Source organism: Oryx dammah, unplaced genomic scaffold (assembly GCF_014754425.2).
Source record: "Oryx dammah isolate SB20612 unplaced genomic scaffold, SCBI_Odam_1.1 HiC_scaffold_3, whole genome shotgun sequence".
NCBI lineage: Eukaryota > Metazoa > Chordata > Mammalia > Artiodactyla > Bovidae > Oryx > Oryx dammah.
This window is the reverse complement of record NW_024070187.1, coordinates 57,385,982-57,392,559: the sequence shown is the minus strand read 5'-3', so window position 1 is coordinate 57,392,559 and position 6,578 is coordinate 57,385,982. Positions and strand designations below refer to the sequence as shown.

The following is a 6,578-nucleotide window of genomic DNA, read 5'->3' as shown; positions in this document are numbered from 1 at the left end:
CTGCCGTCTCTGGGGTCGCACAGAGTCGGACATGACTGACACGACTTAGCAGCAGCAGCAGCAGCCTTTTTAGGACAGCAGATTTGGATGCCAGTGTGACTGTGGGAACTCCAGCTCTCTCATAGACAAGTGTACAACATCTTTAATTTGTGCAACATGCTAGGCTTTGCCTCAGGAAGGCTTGGTGAAGGCAGGCATTTCTGTCTGTGTTGTTCATTGCCCCATCTTCATCCCTAAGGACAGGGCTTGAAGGCCCACTCTGTGGGCACTCAGTAAATGTTTGTTGAATGAATGATGAATGATGAAATATCCTCATAGCTGATGAATGTCATCTTGTGTTTGATGTGCCATTTTGGCAATAGTTCCAGTTAAGCTGGCTGGTTAGCTCAGTCGGTTAGAGTGTGGTACTAATAACGCCCAGGTCGTGGGTTCGATCCCCATATGGGCCATTAAGCCTACTTTAGGACTTCCCAGGTGTGCTAGTAGTAAAGAACCTGCCTGCCAATGCGGGAGATGTAAGAGACACAGATTTGATCCCTGGGTGGGGAAGACCCCCTGGAGGAGGGCATGGCAATCCACTCCAGTGTTCTTGCCTGGAGAATTCCACGGACAGAGGAGCATGGCAGTCTCCAGTCCATAGGGTCGCACAGAGTAGGACATGACTGAAGTGACTTAGCACACCAGTTAAGAACTTGAAATGTGTGCCGTTTGTGAAGAGGCAACCTTTTGCTCACCCTTTCCCCCGACTCCCCCTCCTCCACCCATTACTGTTTCCATGCTCCCACACTCTGCTGCATGAGCCTTCTAAACAAGATGCCAATTCTTGCGCTTTCCTTTATAGGACAGGCCAAACCATTCATGTTGGCAATCATGTGCTAGTGAGTATGTTGTTACAAAATTTCCAAATCTTCTGATCAACCCACTGCTACTGCTACTGCTAAGTCACTTCAGTCGTGTCTGACTCTGTGCGACCACATAGATGGCAGCCCACCAGGCTCCCCGTTCCTGAGATTCTCCAGGCAAGAACACTGGAGGGGGTTGCCATTTCCCTCTCCAATGCATGGAAGTGAAAAGTGAAAGTGAAGTTGCTCAGTCGTGCCCGACTCTTAGTGACCCCATGGACTGCAGCCTACCAGGCTCCTCTGTCCATGAGATTTTCCAGGCAACCCACAAACTTTACAAATATAACAAATTCATTTTTTTTTATATAAAATGCATTTTCAGATCAATGTTTTCCATAAGAATACTGATTTTTGTTGTGCGGATTCAGAGAACAAATGGTGATAATATATGCTAAAATTAAAATTGGTCTGCCTCCTTTTATAAACCAGAATCTTATCACTTCCCAGTTTATCTTGTCTCTCAGGAAGCTCAGAGCTAGGAGTTATGCCCACTTGTGCTTACCCTCAACTTTCTGAAACAGGGATTTCATCTCTGTTTTCCTTCATTACTTTGTTTCTTGAACATGAAAAATATACATGGTATTATGCCTTGTTGAAAGTAGCCTCAAATTCTTTTTGGTAGTTGGAAAATTATAATTAATGAAAAGAAAAATATTTGACTGTTCACAGGTGCTTTTCAAAGCCTGCCTTCTATGATGCTATCAATGCCTCCATCTAACTCACTGGGTATTGACCCTCTTCCTGAGCCCAATTTCTCCAGTGTAGAGGCATTGGGAAATAGAGGCGTTTTATGTTAGAATATTAGCATTCAGCAGAAAGAGTCCTGGGTTTGAAGTCAGCAGAGCTGGGTTCTTATTACAACACCATGAACTGCTGGAGTGACCTCGGACAAGTCATTTAACCTGTTTCTCTTCTATATTTTGAGTATAAGGTCACACGCTGTCCCAACTACCTTAGGTTCTCCTGATGTTGAGATAAAACATGTTCGCATGTTTTGTAACGATTACAGTTGTCTACATGTCTGTGGCCCCACAAGTCTATAACATTCTTTAAGATCAGGGACTGCATCTTGTTCATCTTTGTGTCATCAGGGCTTGGCTTGTTGACCTGAAGATGCGGAGGGCATTGAATGTGGGTGACACTAACTTACTCATTGTTTTCTTTCAGCAAAGTTCCTCTGGTGTCTGTCAATAAACCTTCATTGGTCAGCTGATCTTAACTGAATACTTTCTGCATGCTTTCTACTACCCCTCAGATATTTAACTGTGGCAGAAGTACAGAGGATGAACACAGAAAAATGAAAATGCACACACATGCACACATACATACACCCCCCTCCCATTATAGATTCCTAAATGTCAGAGGTCACAAAATAGTGGCTTAAGGGCTAAATCTGCCTTTAAATGTGCTTTCTTTGGCTCAGACATGAATTTTTAAAATGTAAACCAATAACTTAAAATCCAGACGTGGATTTTGCTTCTTCGTGAAGTTGTGAACAGCTGGTCACACCAGGCCAGCTGCAGTGTTTGCAGGGACAACTGGCAATGCAATGCTGGCCGTTACAGGCATTTCCCTGATGGGCCAGCCCAGATACAGCCCTGTCAGTCCCCTTTGTCTCATGAACACCAAGGTAAATAGGAGCTACCATTTTTGATCACATTTATTATGCTTGCGCTTGGGCGGCAGCATTTACTGCGTACCAGGCACTAATCTAAGCTCTTTGCTTACCTGTTCATCTTGACTGTTGTTGTTTAGTTGCTTAGTTGTGTCCGACTCTTTGAGACCTCATGGACTGTTAGCCTGCCAGGCTCCTCTGTCCATGGAATTCTCCAGGCAAGAATACTGGACTGGGTTGCCATTTTCTTCTCCAGAGGATCTTCCTGACCCAGGGTTCGAACCCACATCTGCATTGCAGGCAGTGTCCTGTGTTACAGATGGATTCTTTCTGACTGAGCCACTTTATACACCTAAGAAGGACAGGTAGGGAGACTGAGGTGCAGTTAGTCTGTGGTGGATCAGGATTCAACCCCAGGCGTTGGGCTCCCAGGTTCTGGCTCTTAATTGCTCAGCTAGCTATAGAATATCTTGGTGGGGAGGGAAGGATATAAAAAAAATCATACCTAAGAAGTGATTTTGTAGAGTTTTAAAGGTATAAAGAGTCATGAGTCCAGGCAGGTTAAATGTACCGTGCAGAGCCCTGGCTGGAGATCTGAGCACAGTCTTGGTTAACGCCCAGTGCAAGAGGGTGCAGACAGGAGACAGGCAGGAGGTGATGTGTGGCGGCAGGGGACTGGGAGCTTGGGTCAGACTCCCTAGGGAAGGGGATGGCCCTCGGCCTCTTAGGGTGGCCTGAGCTAAGGTCAAAGTCTTGTGACCCACGTGGTGTGGGATGAGTCGGCATTCTTACAGGAGTTCTGCTGAACTCCATTCATTGCTTTCACAATAGAAGAAAGTCGATTTTGAAACCCAGGTGTCCCTATAATACTGGCCTGACTGTTTACTTCTGCTTCGGTCCCTGAGTATATGAGCAAATACTTCAGGCACTACAACGAGCATAAACTTGAGACAGAGCTTATCTTGTAATGCTGGGTTTTGCATCATATCCAGGGTGTGGTGTTACTTTAGAAGGCAAGTTCAATAATTACGTGTTTACAGATTGAGCAAACACTGCATGTTCCTGGGAGGGCTCAGGATTTATACTTTTAGAGCCTAGGGAACTTATTTAGCTGGTCAGCAGGCTTAGTGCCTGGATATAACAAATGGTCACAATATATTCAACACATTTATGTGTGTGTATATGTATTTACATTGAATATTTATGTAACACCTGGTATTGAATCATACTTATTTACAAAATAGTCTAGGGAAGCTTGAAGATAAGTGAATCAATTAAAGCTAATCAGGCAAGCCCTGATCATTGACCCACCCCATGTGTCCTCTCTTGTTACATGTGATCTATTAAATAGCACATTTTGTGTTTTTGATGTAGCCTAATGATATAATAAAGGGACAAAAAATGAATGTTGAAAGCATTAGGGTCACCAAAAAACTGCCTTCTTTAGAAAATAAGGATGGCTATTAAACAGTTACACTCTTTATTCTCTTGCCCTATTATTATGTCTCTTTAGGAGAGAGATTGAAAGCATATTTATTGCTCTGTTCTTAACCAGGCTTGTCAACTACTGCCATACAGTAAGTGTTTAAAGCATCTGTAACAATGAATTGCAGCCCACACCCCTGCCTCATCTCTGTTTCCCTGCTTTATTGCCCTTTGATAATTTCTTCCATTTCTATTTTTACATTTTCAAGACAACACAAGGCAGAATAGTTATATGATTCAGGACTTTTAAACACACTTGAAATATGGCATCACTTGTTATTCTTGATAACAAACCTAAAGGCAAGCTTTCAAGCACTGACTTGTCTTCTCTCTCCTCATTCCAGCTACTCAGACTTAAAGAGAAGGACTTTGAAATGATCTGCTTAATTGGGTTGCATGTCACTGCTGTTGGTAAAAGTGGCTTTGGGATACAGGTGTTGGTTTTGGGGGGAGGGCTTTGCTGTGGTTTTACATGTCTTGTCTTCGTTGCTTTGCTAGCTTCGAGGACCAGGCAACATCCTTGGCTTGTTCTATTCCCTTTGAGGTTGATGCCGTCTCAGTCTGGCCTTTCTTTGCTCTGGCCGTTCAGGTGTTCTGGACTTGATATTCTGCTCCTTTTGGAATGGACATCAGAGGTCCACATACAGGCTTTTGGTGCACTTAGAGTTATGCTAGGAGGAGCATGAAATGACTTCCCAAAGGATGTGGTTCCCGCCCCCTTAAGAACTAAAAAAGGGAAGGTCATGATTGGACCAGTAACCCATCCTCCTTGACTGTCAGTTTCCTTATTTGTAAAGTGTGAGAGTCAGACAAGATCATCTCTAACATCCTTTTCTGCTGAAATATTTTGAGCCAAAGCAGGCTGAGAACACATCTACACTGAGAATTCTGTAATTTTAATAATTTTCTGGAAAAGTGCGATGGTGGTACCAGCCAACAAGACTGAAACAGAGTTTGCAGTCAAATGGAATTAAGGATAAACCCAGTTTTGCCAGTTTTTTTTTTTGCTCTGTAACCTTTAGCATATCGCTTTTCTTTGAGGCTTATGTTTCTCATCTTTGAATGAAAATACTACTACCTACCTAGCAGAGTTGTTGTACAGATTGAATACATACATTAGCATATTTTTGGTGCTACATGCATAGCTGACACATAGGATTCATTCTGTACATGGTGGAAGTTACTCTAATGACGGTAATCTTATGAGTATATGGTTTGGGGAGTAGTTGAGGGTTTGGAATAGGTTCAGTCTAAGGAAGATGGCAGATGGAGAAGTCTTTAAAGTTGAAAGAGTACTAAGAATGATTTTGAGGGTAGGGTAGCTGCCGAAAGAGATAATGCCAAGGATGTGATAAGAAACAAGTGAAGGGCACTGATGGGCAAGATCATTCATTCACTTAATTCCAGTACTTGCTACAGGTGTAGGTACTTTCAGTGAGATCATCTCCTTGTGATCAGTGTTGTTTTGTGCCTTGTCCAGTATATTATCTTCCAGACACAGAGTCAACCTTTGTGATTGAAGATGGTGGCGCATTGATGACATGTTGTTCCTCTTGCCATCCATAATGGATATGGGCATGTCTGAAAAGACCAACCCAAGATAAAATCCAAATATACTCCAAAACCCACAGATAGAGACTGTTTTTTATTTTGTAGCTACTGTCAATGCATGTAGTGCCTGTCACTTACTATTTCTGCCGACATCTGGATTCTTGAAAATTTCACTTTACTTTAGATCTTAACGTGGGCTTTTCTAGTCCAGTGGATTTTTGAAGGGCTTGAGATTCTTTGCAGAACTGCATGGATATGAGCATGTGTGCATTCTGGGAGGGGTCAGACTTGAAAAAGCCAACAAAGCTGCTGAAGGTGTCTTAGACTAAGAAGGAATTAAAATGATTTTACAAGATGAAAAAATGATCTAACACAAACAAAGAAGTCCCCAATTACTTGTTTGTTTCCATAGCTTTCATAAGTCCACACTTTCTTCTTTCCTCTAACAAACAATGCAATGGATGAGTCTCTTTGGCAAAGTTTTCACATTTTCCAAGCAGCTCTTTATGACATGATCCGGGGTCTGGTTGAATGGTTTGGAGGATTTCTGGTGAGTGGATGTGGAGACTTTGTGCTTTCTTCTTTGTTCCTAGAAAGAGCATTAACAAAAAAAAAAATTTTTTTTTTTTAAATTTCTTTAGGAAGACTAAAGACTCAGAGAATAAAGTTTCCTGGAAAAGAAAATGATTTGGACACCAGCAACCTCAAAGGGTAAAGTAAAAGTGGCAGAGTAATAAGATTTTTAAAGAAAAAGAAGGAATAGTGCTTGTTATCCAGATTTCGTTTACAAAGAGAATTAGTCCTTTGTGCCTGGCTTTGCCTCCAGGCCAGCAGGGGCCACAGGGCCACTCCTCAAAGAGGGTTTGGGAACCTTCTCTCTTCCTCCTCCCCTCCTCTCCCCCTCCCTCTCTTCTCTCCCTGTCTTTTTCTCTGTCTTTTTGTATTTCTGTCTCCATCTCTCTCTCCCCCTCTCTCAAACACACACACACACACACACTCATCTTTAAAAGGAACAACCTTCATTG

General features: G+C 42.6%; 1 non-coding gene across 1 annotated transcript; it reads left to right on the top strand.

Moving 5' to 3' along the window:
* Positions 1–375: 375 nt before the first annotated feature.
* On the top strand, positions 376–449 carry TRNAI-AAU. The gene has a single exon. It is a non-coding gene; the product is annotated as a tRNA-Ile (tRNA).
* Positions 450–6,578: the final 6,129 nt, after the last annotated feature.